We start from the raw sequence: 21,855 nt of genomic DNA, 5'->3' as shown, positions 1-21,855 counted from the left end.
GTGGGGGGACAAGGGGGGAGAGAGCTCTTTATTACTAACCAAGGCTTAAGTGTCTTTGGGGACATGCAAGTCCCCTAATTACAGGTAAAGACATACATCACAGGAAGGGGTTGCACTATAGGTTACACAGCAATGAAAGGGGGGACAATCTACACGCAATGGGAAGGGGAGGAATTGGGGTACACATGTGACAAGATGGCCGGATCCTAGATTCAGGATGGTAGTCTAACTTTGGATATCACTGGGTAGATGTGACCTGTTCTCTGGCTCTCCATAGAAACTATTATAGGGTGTGAACCCCATTTACTGCGGACCCGACTGATGGCTGCAAGCCTTCAGGGAGAAGTAATCTATTGTCCTGAACAGCAGAGAGTGGGCTCCACCAGTGGTGGGACCAGACTGTAGTCTGAAGGCAGAAATGCATCTGACCTCCCACCATGTGCTGGCAAACAGCCTCTAACGTTTGGCCTATCTTTAGGGGAGACAAAGCTGGGGGAAAGTCTCTTTATAATCCCACAATTCCCCCTTTTGTTTTACATATAAAATTTAAAAGAGTCACACACCCTGACACTGCATCCTGAAGCCAGAACAGGCCACTGCGGTCCTCAGCTCTTGGTGCCAGACCACAGATGCCTTCCCCACTAGTAGGTGAGTCAGCAGAAACCCGTGGGTCCAGCACAGAGCAGATGCTCAGTAAACACAATGGAGAGACACATGGATAGAAGGCTGGGGCTTTGGTTCCCTCCACAGTCCCCATCATCCATTCCTCATAAATGGTCCCTGGTCTTTGAGAACTCTACCTGCCAACTCAGCTTCGGCCCACCTGGTCTGCCTTCCAAGCCAAGGCAATCCTTGGACTACAGGGTGGACTTGAACTGACCCATAGGCTTCCCAAGGCTATAATCTTTGCAAGCAGTCACATCTTTCTCTGGCAGAGCAATTATTGGCAGAGTTCTTAGCAGCTGTGCCACAGCTGGGTACCAATTCCAGCCCTCCTGGTGCCTTCCATGCCAAAGTCAGCTGACTCCTGAGGGGAAGAAATTGGTAGGGGAGAGGGAACCATCCAGCAGCAAGAAGGTGGAGGGAGACGTGAGGGGAGACACATGGAAACGCGTCTGGGTGTGAGAAAAGAGGGTCCAGGGAAGTACAAAGTAAACTGCGGGGATGACCTGTTTCTCCCACTGTCGGTGTTTTGAGCCTGATGGCACTGGAGAGGAGGCCAAGATTGGGGCTTCAGGGACAGACCAGCCCTGCGGTGACAAGGGTAGGCTGTGGCCCGGGGAAAGCTGGTGGAGATTGCTGGGGACACTCAGAGGGCACAGTTTACATGTGTTCGCACAAGGACAAGAGAAGCACCCAGAGGACGGAGGAACTGGGGGTTCTTTGAGGAATATGGGGGAGGAGAAATACCTTGAATGTTCTTAACCCTTCATTCTAAATTTCATGAGGATCCCGGAAGGAAGAGGAGCTTTGAGACTCTTTATTTCAGACTCACTAAGGACATGAGGCAGGATCTGCTACTGTCATGTAGAATGGCTTTAAACTCGAACTGTAAATGCTGCTGCCCAGGCCTGGGTAGGGTCTCCCAGAGCTTCAGTAGATCCCTAGGCGCTTCCTGAATTGCCCTTGTGATAGTAGCTTTGCCCTGAGGGGCTCTTTTTAGACTTGTTGGTTCCCTGCCACGACTTAACCCAGTGTCTGGGGTCACTAGAGGCGAAGGCTGCTTCTTTCTCTTTGCTTATGCAGAAGAATTAAGCGTGAGCGTGGGAAGCTTCCTCTGACATGCAGTTTCCACATGAGCTCTGTGCGGCAGCTCCTGCAATACGTCACTGTGTGCCATGAATATACCAGCACTTCTGATCTCACACTGGGGGCAGGTCAGCCAGGGCACGGGGTGAAGATGCTGGTCCGTGCAGCTGAATGGCTAGGCTGATGCGGCCAGACAGATACTGAGGGCGCCAGAGGGTCTACAAGGCTTCCCGGAACGGGTTGTGCAGAGCAGGGTCCACAGGGACATTGGCCTCATTTTGATAAAGGGCAGAGGCAGAGCAAAGGCACTCAAGCTGGGAAGCAGCCACCGTGGCCGCATAGGCCCTGTGTCAGACCGAGGCACACCCCACCTGAGTTGGGGATGAACAAGGCAATTTGATGATATGAAGAACTGGGAGCTTTGTAAGTGGGGTTATAGGTTATTTTCTTCTTTGCACTATTACTATTTTGCCTTCTCTGTCACCCAAGATAATATGTGTCTAGTTAGCAATTTACCCTCCTTTCCACTCTGAACCCTGGTAGCCATCAAAGGATGGTTCTTTTACAATGACAACTTTGTGACACTTTAAAATACTGGTTTCATACAATATCTGTCCATTTGTGATCAACTTACTTCATTCAGCATACGTCCCTTCAGGTTCATCCACTGAACGTGGTGTGTATGTTTCTAGTTCCGTCATGGCTCTTATTTCTTTGGGATTTATAGTTTTCCACAGTGGTGTTACTGGAATACATGATGGAGTAAAAGAGCTGAACGGAACATTTCAAAAGATACTCAGGAAGACAAAGTAGTCTAATGAAATGGACAAGGACTTGGAATTAGAAAGCTATAAAGGAAAAATATACTCAGCATCTCTCAAGCTGAAGGTATGGAAGTTAAAACTCAAACCTTGAGTTGAAATATTGAAGGATTCTATGGGGAAAATATTGCACAATGCAGGAAACACCCACAAAAGGTAGAACACCCCAAGCCTGTTCTTCACCTTCCTCAATGATCATCCAGTCCCTCCCAGTGCTCAGGCCAAATATCTAAAACTCATACTTCACTCTTTTTCCCCCTCATTCTTCCCAATAAAGTTACTTTAAACAAATCCTCCAGTTTTAACTCAAAAAACATATTCAGGATTTAACTACTTCTCACTATTTCTGTGCAGCATTTACCTTTATCCAAATCATCACCTCCTCTTTGAAAAATTTAAATTGTCTATGAAATGCTCTCCCTAGTTTCAACCCTTGCCCACTGTATTAGTTTCCTAAGACTGTGAAAACAAAATATTCCAAAGAGGTGGCTCTTAAGGACAGACATCTACACCCCCATAGTTCTGAAAACTCGAAGCCTGGATTCAGAATAGGGGCACAGGCATGCTCTCCTTCACAGCTTTATTCTAGAAGAATATCCTATCCCTTCTCTCGGGACTCCAGACATCTCTTGACGTGACCACAGCCTAACTCCATTAGCACGTAATTGTCTTCCCAGTGTCTCTGCCTTTCCTCTTCTTTCATAAGAATGCCATTCAGATTGGATTAAGACCCACTCTACTCTAGCATGACCTCAATTCAATTAACACTCTAAATGCCCTATTTCAAACTAAGATAACCTTGACAGGCACTAAGGGTTAGAACTTCAACACACCTGTCTTTGGGACACAATGCAATCCCTAAGAACCACCTCAGTCTAGTCTTAACCCACCAACTAAAACCCACCATGGTTTCATCAGACCACGACTTGCTTAGTCCTTCAATCACATCCAGTCTCCTTCAGTGTAAATTTCAAAGTCCTTACCAAAGAGCCTTTAAGGTCTCATGAGGCAGACTCCTCGAATGTCCATCTCCTCTCAGTCTTCGTCTCCCTCTTCTTTTATATTACTCCTCCCTTTACATTCCCCATGAGACATTACATTCCCCATGAGACATTACATTCCCATGAGGCATTACATTCCCCATGAGACATTACATTTCCCATGAGACATTACATTTCCCATGAGACATTACATTCCCCATGAGACATTACATTCCCCATGAGACATTACATTCCCCATGAGACATTACATTCCCCATGAGACATTACATTCCCCATGAGACATTACATTCCCCATGAGACATTACATGCCCCATGAGACAGTAACACACAAAAGTACGTGGAAGGAACACCCAAGAGTCACTGCACCCAAAAGAATTCAACTATTTCAAGAGTGGGCATATAATCGAGAACCAATGTAATTGAAGGAAGAAGTCCAAATTGTTCTGAAAGCACTGACAAAAAAACAAGGACTCAGGAGTTGACAGGCTATCAAATGTAATGTTTCAACAAACTGATACAGTGCTGGAAGAACTCACTAGTCTATGCAAAGAAATTTGGCCAACAGACTGCAAGAGATCCATATTTGTGTCAATTCCAGACAAAGGTGGCCTAACAGAATGTGAAAATTATCGAACAATATCATTACTACTACATACAACTATTTTTTTCCTGAAAATAGTTTTAAAACAGTTGAAGCAGTATATCCACAGATAACTGCCAGAAATTCAAATCAGATTCAGAAGAGGACATGGAACAAGGGTTATCATGGCTGATTTTAGGTAGACCTTGACTGAAAGCAGAGAATACCAGGAAGATGTTTGGTTGTGTTTTATTGACTATGACAATGCATTCAACTGATGTACCATAACAAACTATGAATAACATTGCAAAGAATGTGAATTCCAGACGTTTAATTGTGCTCACATAGAACCTAGACGCAGTCATTCCAACAGAACAAGGAGTGATTTAAAATGAGGAAAGCTGTGTATCAGGACTGTATCTTTTCATCATATTTAGCCAATCAGAATGCCGAGAAGAAGTTGAACTATATGAAGCTGAACAGGGTGCAGGATTGGAGGAAGACTCAGTAACAATTGGCAATATACAGATGACATACCCTTGCTTGCTGAAAGTGAGGACATGAGGCACTTACTGATGAAGATCAAAGAGTACACTCTTCAATATGGATTTAAACTTAATGTCAAAAAGGGAAAAATCCTCACAATTGGATCCAATGAACATCATAAATGGAGAAAAATGGTAATTAATTTTACTTTACTTGGATCCACAATTGAAGCTCATGGAAGCAGTAGTCAAGAAAGCAAATGATGTATTTTAAAAATCATTTTATTGGAGGGTCATACAACTCTCTTTTTAAAAAACTTAATCATTTTATTGGGGGCTCATACAACTCTTATCACAATACATACATACATACATACATACATTGTGTCTAACACATTTTTACATTTGTTGCCATCATCATTCTCAAAACATTTGCTTTCTACTTGAGACCTTGATATCAGCTCATTTTTCCCCGTTGCCCCCTTCCTCATGAACCCTTGATAATTTATAAATTATTATTATTTTGTCTTATCTTACACTACCTGACATCTCCCTTCACCCACTGAGATAGTTTATTGTGCCAGCCTGGCCGATAAACACAAGTGGGATTAATTGAAGGACGGAGAGATAAGTGGCTCGGTTAGCCTCACCTTTCTTGTCTCTCGCTCTTTAATCATCGGACCCGTGTGCAGCTGCCTTGCTTTTTCTGTGCCTCAGTTTAAAGGGCACACTACCTGTGGGATGCCTAGGCTGTGGACTGTGTCACTGTAAGTTGAGGTCCCTTTAAGAACACATGAATGAAATTTACATCTCCGGAGCTGAGGACTGACAGTTGGTGACCTGGCTGACAGTTGGTGACCTGCCTTGCTGTTTACTGCCTGTGCTGGGATAGCCTAGCTCTCTCTCTCTCTACAGAAGACTACCAGATGGCCCTCAAGACTTGAAGGACTGCCAGTGTCTCACAACTCTCTCACGGGAGTGAGTCACACTGAGCCATTTGTACTGCTTTATAATTTAATGGTTCATTTCTTGTATTATATATCAATCTGTTTATAACTTAACTGTTCATTTCTTATGTTATATATCTATAAAATTATCAGCAACCTGGTTTTATCTCTCTAGAGAACCCTGTCTAACACACCCACTTTTCTATTTTCTGTCCCCTAGGGAGGAGGTCACATGTAGATCCTTGTAATCCATTCCCCCTTTGCAACCCACCCTCCCTCCACCCTCCAGGTATCACCGCTCTCACCACTGGTCCTGAAGGTATCATCTGCCCTGGATTCCCAGTTCCTATCTGTACCAGTGTACATCCTCTGGTCTAGCCAGATTTGTAAGGTAGAAATGGGATCATGATAGTTGTGGGGGAGGAAGCTTTTAAGAACTAGAGAAAAGTTGTATATTTCATCATTGCTACACTGCACCCTGAAAGCCTGGTCACCTCCCCGGGACCCTTCTGTGAGGGGATGTCCAATTGTCCACAGGTGGGCTTTGGGTCTCTACTCCGAAATCCCCCTCATTCACAATGATACAAGTTTTTGTTCTTGATGCCTGATATCTGATCCATTTGATACCTCATGATCACACAGGCTTCTTCCGTGTGAACTTTGTTGCTTCTCAGCTAGATGGCCGCTTGTTTACCTTCAAGCCTTTAAGACCCCAGATGCTATATCTTTTGATAGCTGGACTCCAACAGCTTTCTTCACCACATTTTCTTATGCACCCACTTGGTCTTCATTGTGTCAGGAAAGTGAGCATCATGGAATTCCAGTTTAATAGAACAAAGTGTTCTTGTGTTGAGGGAGTACTTGAGCAGAGGCCTAATGTCCATCTGCGACCTGAATACTAAACCTATAAGTATATGCACATAGATCATCTCTTTCCTCCTCATCATATGTAAATAGATTTACATACGTAATGCCTGTATTTAGACCTCCATAAATGTCCTTTGCCTCCTCATTCTTTCTTCTATTTTCTTTTGCTTTCCTCTTGTCCCATTATCATGTTCAGCCTTCATTTGGGTTTCAGTAATTCCGCTTGGTTACATTACCCTTGATCAAGCCCTACCAGGCCTCTTACACCCCCATCGCCACTGATTTTGGATCACTTGTTGTTCCCTTGTCCCTGGGTTTGTTAACACCACTTCCTTTCCCCGACCTACCCCCTCTCCAATGTCCCTCCAAAACCGTTGGTCCCATTGTTTTCTCCTCCAGATTGTTTATTTAGCCTATCTTATCTAGATTGACCTGCTGAGATAATAATATGCACAAAACAAAGCAACAAAACAACAACAAAGAAACAATGACTTAAGATAAACAAGCAGCCATCTAGCTGAGAATCATCAAAGCCCACATGGAAGAAGCACACCAGCCTGTCTGACCACGAGGTGTAGAAAGGACCAGTTAGCAGACACCAAAGAACTAAAAATAATATCAGTGGGTGCCCACCTTCCTGATACTATCACTGAAGACAAACGTGTGCATAGCAAAGGTGGTGAAGAAAGCTAATGGAGTCCAGCTATCAAAAGATATAGTGTCTGGGGTCTTAAAGGCTTGAAGATAAACAAGCGGCCATCTAGCTCAGAAGCAACAAAGTCCACATGGAAGAAGCACACCAGCCTGTGTGATCACAAGGTGTCGAAGGGATCAGTTATCAGGCATTAATGAACAAAAAAAATCATTGTAAATGTGGGTGAGTGCAGAGTGGAGACTCAAAGCCCATCGGTAGGCAACTGGACACCCCCTTACTGAAGGGTTGTGTGGAGTAGATGAGCCAGTCAGGGTGCAGGGTAGCAATGATGAAACATATAACTTTCCTCTAGTTCTTAAATGCTTCCTGTCCCCCCCCCACTATCATTATCCCAATTCTACCTTGCAAATATGGCTGACCAGAGGATGTACAGATGCAGCTGGAAACACAGGGAATCCAGGACAGATGACCCCTTCGAGATCAGTGGTGAGAGTGGCGATACTGGGAGAGTAGAGGGAGGGTGGGTTGGAAAGGGGGAACTGATTACAAGAATCTACATATAGCCTCCTCCCTGGGGGATGGACAGCAGAGAAGAGGGCAGGGGGAGACGTCAGACAGTGTAACATATGACAAAATAATAATTTATGAATTATGAAGGGTTCATGATGGAGTGGGGAGTGGGAAGAGAGGAGGGAAAATGAGCAGCCGATATTAGGGGCTCAAGTAGAAGGCAAATGTTTTGAGAATGATGATGGCAACAAATGTACATATGTTCTTGACACAATGGATATATGTATGGATTGTGATAAGAATTGTACGAGCCCCCAATAAAATGATTTTAAAAAAAACAATGACAGAAAAAAGAGAAAATCCTGTAAATAGTTCAAGGTCTATTTGTTGACCTTTAGGGATGTTATGGTCAGGTCTCAAGGGTGCCATGCCCTGGCCACAAGGTCTATTTTTGGTACTATCTGGGGACTTCCTTGCTCTGTTCCCCTTGCTGTTCTGTGCACCCTCTTAGTATTTTGCCTCGGTGTGATGGGGTCAGATTGGGTGCAATTCCCACACTGTGTCTCATGTGTTGTCCCATAGAGGGCTAAGGGTCAGTGAGGGATGTCGTGTCTTATAGTGGGGTCAGCCATATGGTCCTCTCTGTGCATTGGCTGTTCGAAGTGGGGCTATCATCCTCCAGGCCTGGTGGGCCAGGATGTGCTCCACTCTCTCTTCCTCCCTCTTTATTTGTTCCTGTGTGCTTGGATCAGACATATTCCTCTCCCTGAGCTGTAGCTTCAGACCTGATTTTTATTATTTCTTTTTTTGCGATTAGTAGGATTGTCCTGTTGACTCTGCTCTAGTTGTACATTTTGTGCCAGCCTATCAATCACAAGTCTCTCTTCCTTTTTCATATGTGCATGTATTGCTATGAAACGCCCTATGATAACTGCCTTTGCTGTGTCCCCTAGGTTTTGGTACATCGTGTTCTTGTTCTCATTGGTTTCTAGAAATTTCCTAATTTCATCCCTGATCCGGGTGCAAATGATGTATTTGATTGAGAAAATCTGCTTCAAAAGACGTCTTAAAATACTAAAGAGAAAAATCGGTCACTTTGAGGACTAGGGTGTATCTGCCCCAAGCTCTAGTATTTCCAATCACCTCCTATGTATCTGAAAGCTGACAGTGAATAAGGAAGACCAACGAAGATTCATTGCATTTGAATTATGCTACCAGTACAGAATACTGGCTATGCCACAACAGCAGCTGAAGTAACCGTGATGCTTTAAAAGTACCACTGAGATGCTGCTCAGAAACGAGGCTGGCAAAACTTTATTTCACATCCCTTGGACACATTACCAGGAAGTTTCTAAAGAAGAATGCTTAGTGAAAAAAAGAAGGCCACAGAAAAAGAGGGACGCCCTCAGTGAGAGGGACTGACAGTGGCTGCAGCAATGGGCTCCAATAAACAGCCGGTGTGAAGGTGGCAGCAGACTCAGCAGTGCTTCTTCTGTTGTGCACGGGGCTAAGATGAGTCAGAACTGGCTTGCACTTAACAAAAACATACAAGGAGGTATCCCCTCCTCAAACGGATTTTTTTTCAAACCTATGTATTTAATTTTTTTATGTCAAAGTACTCACCATTACACTTCATACAGTTATCAGATCTGTGATTCCATTCTTGGAAACATTTTTTAAAAATCATTTCATAGGGTAATCTCACAGTTATTATAGCAGCATTTCATACATCAATTATATCAAGCATATTTGTACATATGCTGCTATCATCATTTTGGAAACATTTTTCAAACTCATGTTTGGATTTCTAAGAGCACCTCACTTGTTTTATTTTTTCCCTTTACCTTGTCAAATGGCTGCCCTCTCATGTCCCTCTTCATTCTCAAAAACAAAAAGAAGTCACACAAAGTGAGGTCAGATGAGTAAGGTGTGTGGGGCAAGAGAAGCATGCTATTTTTTTTTTTTTTTTGCCAAAAACTAACACACTGCAATGGCTGCTTGAGCAGGTACATTGTAGCGGTGGCAAAACCAACCCCCAATCTGCCACAAATCAGGCCTTTTTTTTTTTTTAAACAATTTATTGGGGCTGATACAATTCTTTTCACAGTTCATACATATACATACATCAATTGTATAAAGCACATCTGTACAGTCTTTGCCCTAATCATTTTTTTCTCTTTTCTTCTTTTACATTTTTATCGCATACTGTTACTCAGTCTTTTCAGAATCTCTACATAGAAAGCTTGATTAACAGTCCGACCTGGTGTACTAAACTCCAAATGCACTATCCCCCTCACATAATTTTTAGTTAAATGAGCATCGTCTGGATCTTTAATTTCACTTGACGGGGTGATGACGTCTTCCACTGGCTTGATTGATGCTTGCCTTCCAGGTTGTAAGAATAACACCATGTCTCCTCAGCAGTAATGACCTTGGAAGAACAGTCTGGGTCACTTTGGAGCTGTTCTTTCAAAGCAGGACATGTTTCCACTTGAAGCTCTTTTTCCTCCTCAGTCAGAACCCCATGGCACCAATCTCCTAGCAATCCTTCTCATTCCCAAATCCTCTGTTAAAATGCACTGAACCCAGCTCCAAGATAGATCACTCCCCATCTCTTCAATGGTCTGTCGTTGGTCTTCAAGCACAAGTGCATGAATCTTGTCAACATTTTCATCTGTTTGGGAAGTTGACGGACGTCCAGAATGAGGTTTGTCATCAACTGACACTTCACACTTTTTGAAACGAGAAAACCACTCACTCACTTGCGTTTTCCCCATAGCCTGGTCCTTGGGAGAGTTCAACATCACAAAGGTTTCTGGGGCATTTTTTCCCAAGCAGAAAACATAAATGTTACAGCTGTGTGATGCTCTCTTAAATTGGTCATTACAAAATACCAGGCTGGAATGAAACTGCTTTAATGAGAGAATGAATTATGACCAGAGAGGACCTCGGTTTCTTCCTCTATAAAAACTAGTAGATTAATAGCTCATGAAAATTTGTGCAAATTAACTGAATTTGTACACACAGAGGATTATTTTTTGATCGTTCAACCTCTGCTTTGTTTTCTCTAGCTACCCCCCCCCCCCAATTTATCTCTCTTTCCTTGGTATACTGGATTGAAGTCTAAGAGAAGGGTAGGAACATTTACAGTCTTGGTAGCATAGGTTCCCAACTCTGGGGCAATGTAGAAGAATTTTTGTATCAAAGTATTAAGGGAAAAGAGGGAAAGAAAAAGACATCTTCAAATTGGGAGACAGGGTGGAGAAGTGATGAGCAGGAATGTGGAAGGTACCAGAAAGGGGCATGAGTCCTTTGCTGCCCAGCCAGTCTTGAGGGCATGTCTAGTCCGACAGGATCATGGACAATCTTACATCCTAGCAAAGGCTGAAAGAGGTCACATGGCCCAAAAGAGGGGATCCCTCAGCCACTACTTCGTCGAGCACAGATGGACTCCTCTCCAGCACCGGTTCTTTGCAAATCTTTGGAACTCTAGGCAAGTGATCTGTAGGAGATCCTGGTTGGCCTGAGAGGCTGAGATAAGGGGAGTAAGCTTGAAAGGGTGGGACGGTGTCTTGGTGATTTCTAATTCCCATGCCTACCATGTGTCTAGAGTAAAGCGAACTGTCTGCTAACAGAAAATTTGCTCTGTGTTCACTCAGAGCAGATGAGCCTTCCTGTAGGCCCTGATGTATTTCTAAGTGAGCTCAGATGGCCTGGGGCTAACCTGGCACTATTTCTGGAGCAATGTGTCATGCTGCAGCTGAAAGAGGCAGGAGCAATCCAGCTCCCAGTGCGACCTCACTTCTAGCATCATGCTGGACGGGACCACCAATGTTGCGGGTCCTATGTTCTTCCATGCTCCCTCCATGCTGCCTGACACTCACTCTGCCCAACACATGATTCTCTTTGTTACACTTCCATGTACTTTTGTGAATGTGACCTCTTTTTGTTATGTCTATTTTTAAAATCATTTTATTGGGGGCTCATACAACTCATCACAATCCATTGTGTCAAGCACAATTGTACATTTGTTGCCATCATCATTCTCAAAACAGTTCCTTCCTACTTGAGCCCTTGGTATCAGATTCTCATTTTTCCCCATCCCTTTCCCCTTCCCCCCCTCCCTCATGAACCTTTGATAATTTATAAATTATTATTTTTTCATGTCTTACACTATCTGATGTCTCCTTTAACCCACTTTTCTGTTGTCTTCCCCCCCAGGGAGGGGCTTATATGTAGATCATTGTGATCAATTCCCCTTTTCTCCCCCACCTTACCCTTACCCTCCTGTATCGTTACTCTCATTATTGGTCCTGAGGGGTTTATCTGTCCTGGATTCCCTGTGTTTCCAACTCTTATCTGTACCCATGTACATGCTCTGGTCTAGCCGGATTTGTAAGGTAATTGGTATCACCATGATAGTGGGAGGAAGGAAGCATTAAAGAACTAGAGGAAAGCTGTATGGTTCATCTGTGCTATGCTGTGCCCTGACTGGCTCATGTCCTCCCCTCGACCATTCTGTAAGGGGATGTCCAGTTGCCTAAAGATGGGCTTTGAGGTGCCTTGGTGGTGCAGTGGTTATGAGTTGGGCTGTGGTTTGCAAGATGATCTTTGGGTCTTCACTCCACACCCCCCCTCATTTTCAATGATACAATTTTTTGTTATGGGTCTTTGATGCCTGATACCTGATCCCATTGACAACTTGTGGGTTACACATCACACAGGCTGGTGTGCTTTTTCCATGTGGACTTTGTTGCTTCTCAACTAGATGGATGCTTGTTTATCTTCAAGCCAAGACCCCAGACACTATATCTTTCGATAGCCTGGCACCATCAGCTTTCTTCACCACATATGCTTGTGCACCCACTTTGTCTTCATTGTGTCAGGAAGGTAAGCATCATGGAATTCCAGTTTAATAGAACAAAGTGTTATTGTGTTGAGAGAGTACTCGAATAGAGGCCCAATGTCCACCTGCTACCTTAATACTAAACTGATAAATATATGCACATAGATCTATTTCCCAGTCATCACATATAAATATATGAACACATGTACATGCCTGTATCTACACATCTATAAATGCCCTTTGCCTCCTAGTTCTTTCCTCTATTTCCTTACACTTTCCTCTTGTCCCACTCCCATGCTCAGCCTTCATTTGGGTTTCAGTAATTCCTCTCCATTACATTGCCCTTGATCAAGCCCTACCAGGCTTTCTACACCCTCCTCGTCATCAATTTTGGATCACTTGTTGTTTCCTTGTCCCTAGATTTGTTAATACCCATTTGCTTTCCCCTGCCTTCCCCTCCCTCATGTGCCCGAGAACCATCAGTCCCATTGTTTTCTCCTCCAGATTGTTTATCCCACCTACTTTATCTAGGTAGACCTGAAGAGATAAAAAATATGCACAGAAAACAAGACAGAAAAACAAAGTAATAAAAGAAAAAAAACAACAACAAAATAAAAAACGAAAAGCCTATAAATAGTTCAAGGTCTGTTTGTTGACCTTTAGGAGTGTTTTCCGGTTGAGTCTGATGGGATGCCATGCCCTGGACCCAAAGTTTATTATTGGTATTCTCGGGGGACTTCATTGCTCTGTTTCCCTTGCTGTTCTGTTGCACGCCCTTAGTGTTTCATCTCAGTGTGGTGGGGTCAGGTCGGGCACAATTCCCGCACTGTGTCTCCAGTGTTGCCCCCTATAGTGCTATGAGTCAGTGAGGGATGTCGCGTCTCATAGTGGGGCCTGCCCTAAGTGACCTCTTCTTTTAATCTCCAATGCATCCTTCTCCTTCTCAAGATCCTGTGGTAGTTTAGGATGAACTCTTGCATGGCCCTCCCTTTGCCTAATTCTCCCACCACCCACCCCACCCCCATCATCCTGGGCCATCAAAGGAGCAGCCTAATGAGATTTCCTTGGCTTTGTTAATGGTAGTATAGTATTTAGTCATTCAAGGTGGAATCTGTTCCTCTTTCCTGTGGGAAGGCCAGACCCCACCTGGAAGCTATGCTCAGAATGGGGTGATAGCCTAAATGAAGTCCCAAGTGGCAAAGGCATTCAGACCACATCACAGGAGGAACAACTAAAGACTCTGGAGGGTTCAATCTCTGAACCAGGAGGCACAATCATTACATGAAACAATGTTGAGGAAGAATACTCCAAGTTTTCTGAGGACTCCTGGCATCAGTCAGCGCCGATGCTGAGGTCTGAGGCTCAAACTCTGTTTTTCAGTCAGAAGGAACCCGTGTATCAGGAAGGTAGCTTGTCATGTCTGTAACTCTCCACCGTATTCCCAGAAAATGACGTGGTAAACAATTGCAGAGAACCGTTTCCAGTTGCTTATTTAAAAGTTGTATTTGCTGCTTAGGAAGCTGAATGCTAAATAATTCTTGTTGGCCACTGCCATCCAGTTGGTGACGGCCCATGGCGACCTTATGCACAACAGCACGAGAAGCCGCATGGTCCTGCTCCATCCTCACAATTGTTCCTGCGCCTGAACCCCATGGTTGCAGCCAAGGTGTCAATCCATCTCATTGAGGGCCATCCTCGTCTTTGCTGCCCCTCCACTTTACCAAGCACGATGTCCATCTGCAAGGACTGCTCTCTCCTGACAATATATGAAAGTATGTAAGGTGAAGTCTTAGAACAAAACAAAACCCTCACTACCCTCAAGACGATTCCAACTCATGACTATCCCTAGGACAGAGAAGAACTGCCCTGTGGGTTTCCAAGACTGTAATTCCTTAAGGAGCTCTGGTGGGGTAGTGGTTACACCTTAGGCTGTGGTCCACAAGGTCAGCAGTTCAAAACCACTAGCCGCTCTCCACAGGCGAAGGGGCTTTCTACTTCAGTAAAGAGTTATAGTCTCGTAAACTCATAGGGAGAGTTCTACCCCGTTGGCATCAACTCCAGGACAGAAAGAAGCAGAAAACCTCATCTTTCTCCGGGTGGTTTTGAACTGCTGACCTTAAGGAACACAATAATCACTGAACTACCGGAGCTCCTGCCGAGGACAGGTACTTCTTCAAAGTAAACTTTAGAATGAAGCATGTCGTCTCTGCTGGTGCCTCTGGTCAGTCAAGGAGGGGTGGTTTCAAGGCCAGATATACTCAGTTCACGTCTGCCTCATAACCCTATCACCCAGTTTTGTAACCACTGACCCAAATGTCAACCCAACACTCGATTTTTACTGAATGTCCTTCCATAAACGTATTAAACCGTCTCTTCCGTGAGTCACTGAGTTCAGAATCCCCTGGCTTTCATGATTTCCAATTTGCAGATGGTCTTGTCTCTCAATAAAAGCTCTTGAACTTTCAACCTGACTCTACAATGTGGGTCGACAGCACCTTCTTGGCAATAGAGCGCCCCCCACTACTGAGAATGTCCAAGCAGAGCCTGTGGGGAGGACCATACAATAAGGATGCCGGCGGTGCTTTGGCCTTAAGTGGAGGCTGCGCTGAACAAGATGAAGGAGCAGCCAGCCTCTGTCTAGGAGGCCTCTGACTACAATCTCAGGGTGAGATTCAGAGCACCTTACAAGTCCTGCACTGCCCCACGGGTCCCTCTGCATCCATCGCAAGAACTTTCCCTGGCCTACAGCTCTCTGTTTCATGCTGCATGTCACGGTAATTAAAGATGGATTGATCTTGACAAACTCCTCTTTTTTAAAGGAAGCCAGGCACCCAAAGCCACCCCTGATGTGACAAAACCTGAATAGACAAATCCGCACAGACAGAGAGCAGCTTCAGGTTGCCAGGGGCCATGGGGAGAGAAGGGCAGGGAGGGATGCTAAGTGGGCTGTGATTTCCTTTGGGGGATACGTCAGTGCTGGGACTAAAGAGCGGTGATGGTTCCACAAGCGTCTGAATGTGCTCAGTGCCTCCGAATCATGGTCCATTGGGCAGCACCCCGTGTGTCTTACCACTACTGCATACTTTCAAGAGCAAAGACTGCCCCAGAAAGACCTCAGTGACATGTAGCTCACTTGTGACGACTTTAATCCAATTGGATTGCAAATGCGAAATGCTCAGGATTTAGAGCCCAGCATTTCATGGCCAGGCCTGTTTCAGCTCATGTAGCCCTGGGCTTCCTGGAGCCTTAATTTTCCCACCTTTGAATTGAGAATAATACTGGTACCTACTCCATGGGTTTTACGAATAATAATTTTAAAATCAATTTTTAATGCTTTAAAAACCTTTCATTCTTTTTAAAATCATTTTATTGGGGGCTCATACAACTCTTATCACAATCTTACATACAGTCATTGTGTCAAGCACATTTGTACATTTGTTGCCATCATCATTCTCAAAACGTTTTCTTTCTACTTGAGCCTTTGGTACCAGCTTCTCATTTTTCCCCTCCCTCCGCCACCTTTCCTCCCTCATGAACGCTTGATAATGTATAAATATTTTTTCATATCTTACACTGACCAATGTCTCCCTTCATCCACTTTTATGTTGTCCATCCATCTGGAAGAAGGTTATATGTAGATCATTGTGATCAGTTTCCCCTTTCTCCCCCCACCTTCCCCTTCCCCCTCCTGATATTGCTACTCTCAATATTGCTCCTGAAGGGTTTATCTGTCCTGGATTCCCTGTGTTTCTAGCTCTGATTTTATCTGGTACATGCTTGGTCTAGCTGGATTTTAAGGTAGAATTGCGGTCATGATAGTGAGTGTGAGGGAGCATTAAAGAATTAGAGGAAAGTTGTGTGTTTCATTGGTGCTGTACTGCGCCCTGACTGGCTCATCTCCTCTTTGCCACCCTTTTGTAAGGGGATGTACAGTTATCTACAGATGGGCTTTGGGTCTTCACTCCACACTCCCCAAATTCACAATGATACAATTTTTTGTTATGGGCCTTTAATGCTTGTTACCTGATCCCATTGACACGTTGTGGGTCACAAATCACACTGGCTGGTGTGCTTCTTCCAGGTGGATTTGTTGCTTCTCAGCTAAATGGATGCTTGTGTATCTTCAAACCTTTAAGACCCCAGATGCTACATCTTTTTAGAGCCAGCTACCATCAGCTTTCTTCACCACATTTGCTTATGCACCCACTTTGTTTTCAGCAATCATGTCAGGAAGGTGAGCATCACAGAATGCCAGGTTATTAGAACAAAGTGTTCTTGCATTGAGGGAATACTTGAATAGAGGTCCAATATCCATCTTCTACCTTAATACTAATCTTATAAATATATGTAAATAGATCTATTTCCCTATAGTTATACATAAATCTATTTACATATGTGCATGACTATATTTAGACCTCTATAAATGCCCTTTGTCTCCTCATTCTTTCTTCTATTTACTTTTACTTTTCTCTTGTCCCACCATCATGTTTGGCCTTTATTGGGGTTTTGGTAATTCCTCTCGGGTACATTGCCCTTAATCGAGCCTTACCAGGCATCCTATGTCCTTCTTGCCATCAATTTTAGATCACTTGTTGTTCAAGAATAATAATTTTTCAGAGATCATGTCGGGATAGGCTGGTGTGCTTCTTCCATGTGGGCTCTGTTGTTTCTCAGCTAGATGGCTGCCTTTTTATCTTCAAGCCTATCCTGACATGATTGCTGAGGAAAAAGCGGGTGAATAAACAAATGTGGTGAAGAAAGCTGGTGGTGCCTGGCTATTAAAAGATATAGAGTCTGGGGGCCTATAGGCTTGAAGATTAAAAAAAAGCGGCCATCTAACTGAGAAACAAAAATGCCCACATGGAAGAAGCACACCAGCCTGTGAGATCATGAGACGTTGAAGGGATCAGGTATCAGGCATCAAAAAACAACAACAACAACAAAAATCATAGCATTGGGAATGAGGGGGAGTGCGGGGTGGGGACCCAGGGCCCATCTGTGGGTAATTGGATATCCCCTTGCAGAAGTGATGCAGAGAGGAGACGAGCCAGTCAGGGTACAGTGTAACAATGATCAAAGATACAATTTTCCTCTAGTTCTTGAATGCTTCCTCCTCCAACTATCGTGGTCCCAATTCAACCTTACAAATCCGGCTGGACCAAGGCTGGACACTGGTAAAGATAAAAACTGGAAACACAGGGAATCCAGGACAGAAGATGCCCTCAGGACCAGTGGTGAGAGAGGAGATACCTGGAGGGAGGAAGGAGGGAAGGTGAGGGAAAGGAGGAACAGATTGCAAGGATCTACATATAACCCCCTCCCTGGGGGACGCACAGCAGAGAAGTGGGTGAAGGGATATGTCAGATTGTGTAAGATATGACAAAATAATAATTTCTAAATGACAAGGGTTCATGGGGGAGGGAGGAGCAAGGAGGGAGGGGGGAAACGAGGAACTAATACCAAGGGCTCAAGTAGAAAGCAATTGTTTTGAGAATGATGAGGCAAACAAATGTACAAACGTGCTTGCCACAATGGATGGATGTATGGATTGTGATAAGAGTTGTATAGGCCCCCCAATAAAATAATTTTAAAAAGAAGAATTTTTTAAATGTGTAAAATGCTGAACAATGAGCCCAGTTGGGCTGTGCAGAGGACAGGAGTGGGGAAAGTGAAGTTGGGGATGCAGCAGGAACGGTCTATGGCAAACGAGGAGTTTGGCTTCAGGAACCAGAATCTGAATCTACAAAGGAAACTGGGGAGGTTTGTTAGAGAAAAACCGCATCACAGTCAGCAGGCTCCTCCTGACAGGGAGTGGGCAGCCAGCTGGGCAAGGACAGGCAGCCCTCATGTTGAAGGTCAAGGCAGTCAGACTCAGAGAGGATAAGTCCCTTTTTAAGATCACACAGCGCACAAGTGATGGAGCCAGGACACGTGGCCAGATTGGTTAGCATGCCAAGGCTAGACCTCTCCTGTCACCACTCCAACTTCTAGAACATTCCTCCCCTAGGGAGAGCCAAAACTCTTTCACCAGCCAGCTCCCTGAGGGTATCGACTTCTATAAACAGATTAATAAATAGCCCAGTCCCAGAGCAAGACACACAGCTATTAGGGTGACCCTGAAACGCTCCCACCAAATGCCAGGAAGGCCTTGGCCACCTCACCCAGAATAGCCGAAGAGTTAATTTTTTATTTATGATAAGTGTGCTGGGCTCAGTGACAGGTCCCTGAGTAGTGTTTCCTGTGACTGGTCTGGTGTTCAAATATTAACCTCCTCCCCGTGGAAGCGCAGGCAGCTTAACCATTAATCCCCAAAGGAGAATCCACCTAGTACCCTAAGGCCACACTCAGACTCAGGACAGACATCTGATAAGGACAGAGCCAAGAGATTTCAGGAGCTGGAGGGACCTGATCCAGCAAGCAGGGCCTGGACATGACTATCTGGGGCCTCCTTAGGCACCCCGAGATGTCAGGGAGACACAGGATTTGTATGAGGCTGGTAAGTCACTGGGTGGATTGCCTCCTTTTTCTCTTTCATTCTGAAAGGACGCGTTGGCTGAGTCAACCCCAACGACTATTGGCCTCTGCTATTGCTTCTCTTTCCAGCTTCCACGGAGGTTTCCCCTAGGCCTCTATCCCTTGGCTTTGTTGTCTCACCCCCTCAGCAGGGTCCTGAGCCTTCCTCTGACTCAGGGGAGGTGGGGTAGGGAGTTGGGGCTGGGGGTGGGGCTAGCAATATGTTTTAAAGACAGCAGCACCCTTTCCTCAAATGAAACCTCTAAGAAGTCCAATATGCAAAACGGGTACAAGTAGCCTGAACCATTTAAGCAGGGCGGGGTCACCAGCAGGGCACTCCTGGGGTTCTGCTGTCACAGTGTGACAGCTCAGACTCAAACCAAAGTCGCTGCCTTCTCATAGCGACCCTGTCGCCTCCAACATCTCCACCAGATCCACCACGGTCCTTTAGTCACTCAGGGAGGGCCGACCTTTATTAGATATATATCCCCCTATAGATCTCACTCCCAGTCCTGGTGCACAGTAGAACCACCTGGGAAGGCACGGGCAAGCTCAATGAACAGATTGTTCTGAGCAAGTATCCTAGAATATGGACATGGGCGTGCGTAAAATGCCCCAAAGAAATAGGGCATTTCTTACAGCCAAGAGCTCTCGTGACTCTTGCTGTTGTGAGGCTCTGGGATGGCATTGTCCACGTGGCCCTTTGTCCTCGGGAAGCACCTCTCAGGGACCATCTAGTCACTCTTCCCCTTGGTTGAAGCCTGAAAGTCACAGTCCCCAACCAGGATATTGGGAGACTGGACCAGCCTTGACCTGCGGTTTAGGCCTATCTCGGACCTGCTGCCCTCAGGGATGGACTTGGGGGCCAGTCTGACAAAGATGGGTTGCTTCTCCTTACACTCATTGCCAAGGTCAAATACAGCACAGCCTTTCCTCTTGGTATTGACGGCTTTGTCTTTACAAATGGCCCCAACCCCCTGCTGGTCCCTTCTCAAATCTTGCCTGTGGAGGACACTGAGAAGGTTTTAACGGTGAGCTAGGGAAGTCTCTCCTGTGTGTCCTAACTGGCCCAACTCTAAGCTGAAGGACTCGACAGTGAGCAACAAGGATAGAGTCACTTTGTCAGTGCCATCCAGCAACTGCTGACCTTAGATGTCCTCCTTATCACCAGCAACACGCCTGAACCTCAAGAGCTGTTTGAAGCAGACGCAGGCCCTCCAGTCAGTCTCCTGAGTTGGACCACTTGGTCACTTCACTGGGACCATTTGGAAAGGTAGTTTTCTGCTCAGCATGGGGCATTTGAGATAAAAGAGAGGATGGTGTAGCTCTGACTGCACACCTAGCCACCATGTGAGGTCAGACTGGAAGAAGACAAATGCACAGGTACAAACTAGCTTCACCTACAGGGCCTTTCCCTGGACTAGCCCTTCTCTCTCCGGTAGATCAAGGAAACAACCTATCTTAATCTCAGCCTGATCTCTGTCCTTGCATAGGGAAATACCCCTCTGAGAGGCCAGAATAGAAGAAGGTTCACCACCTGTGTCTGTGTTTGTCTGTGGAGCACCAGCCAGGGATGCCTGGGACAGGCTCCCCCTTCCTCACCTGTCACCTCACCCTCTCCCGGAAGCCCCGCTGTTTCTCTCCTATTCAAACACATCGCTCCTGCAGTCCCCCTTTCCCAATTTCTGAGATTCAAACCTTTGTGATAGAAACATGCCTTAATATCATCCACATTAAAAAAAATTTTAAAACCCTCCCTGACCACACAGTCCTCCCTCTTACTGTCCAGAGCAGCATTCCTTGAAAGACTGAGTTCCGAGGTGCCGAGGGGATCAGTTATCAGGCATCAAAGAACTAAAAAATCATATCATTGTGTGCTCACCTCCCTGATACGATCGCTGAAGACAAACGGGTGCATAAGCAAATGTGGCGAGGAAAGCTGATGGTGCCCGGCTATCAAAAGATACAGCATCTGGGGTCCTAAAAGCTTGAAGGTGAACAAGTGGCCATCTAGCTCAGAAGCAACAAAGCCCACATGGAGTAAGCATACCAGCCTGTGTGACCACGAGGTGTCAAAGGGATCAAGTGTCAGGCATCATCAGAACAAAAAAAATCTTATCATTGTGAATGAGAGGGGGAGTATGGAGTGGAGACCCAAAACCCATCTGTAGGAAAATGTACATCCCCTTATGGAAGGGTCATGGGGAGGAGATGAGCCAGTCAGGGAGCAGTGTAGCAACGATGAAACATACAACTTTCCTCTAGTTCCTTAATGGTTCCTACCACCCCCACCCCCCCACTATCATGATCCCAATTCTACCTTGCAAATCTGGCTAGACAAGAGGATGTACACTGGTACAGATAGAAACTGGAAACACAGGGAATCCAGAGAGGATGATCCCTTTAGGACCAGTGGTGAAGAGTGGTGGTACTGGGAGAGTGGAGGGAGGGTGGGGTGGAAAGAGGGAACTGATTACAAGGATCTACATATAACCTTCTCCCTGGGGGATGGACAACACAAAAGTGGGTGAAAGGAGATGTCTGACAGTGTAAGACATGAAAAAAAAATTATATATTATCAAGGGTTCATGAGGGCGGGGGGTTCAGGGAGGGAGGGGTAAAAATGAGGAACTGATGCCAGGGGCTTACGTGGAGAGCAGATGATTTGAGAATGATGGAATCAATGAATGTACAGATGTGCTTGACACAATGGATGTATGTATGGATTGTGATAAGAGTTGTACGAGCCACTAATAAAATGATTTTTTAAAAAAAGACTGTGTTCACATTCAGTGCTCCAGTGCCTCACCGCAGGACCCATCCCATTGCTGACCCTGCGAGCTGCTTTCTGTGTTTACCAATTCACTGAAGCCCTCTTACT

The 21,855-nt window shown here is 45.2% G+C and overlaps 1 protein-coding gene across 3 annotated transcripts in view; it reads right to left on the bottom strand.

Annotated features, from left to right (window-relative positions):
- SCTR (secretin receptor) overlaps nt 1-21,855 on the bottom strand; it is a 152,921-nt gene that overhangs the window by 79,967 nt on the left and 51,099 nt on the right. For 2 of the 3 annotated variants that reach the window (XM_075530260.1, XM_075530261.1), the window contains exons 1-2: nt 3,554-3,622; nt 2,384-2,494 (exon numbers count right to left, since the gene is read on the bottom strand). The exons of the other annotated variant lie outside the window; for it this stretch is intronic. The gene's annotated coding sequence lies outside the window, so the exon portion shown is untranslated. Of the gene's footprint in view, nt 1-2,383; nt 2,495-3,553; nt 3,623-21,855 lie in introns of those variants that run through there. 3 annotated transcript variants of the gene reach the window in all.

This window comes from Tenrec ecaudatus, chromosome 13 (genome assembly GCF_050624435.1).
Source record: "Tenrec ecaudatus isolate mTenEca1 chromosome 13, mTenEca1.hap1, whole genome shotgun sequence".
NCBI lineage: Eukaryota > Metazoa > Chordata > Mammalia > Afrosoricida > Tenrecidae > Tenrec > Tenrec ecaudatus.
Note: the sequence above shows the minus strand (reverse complement) of the source record. Positions and strands in the feature narration are given on the sequence as shown.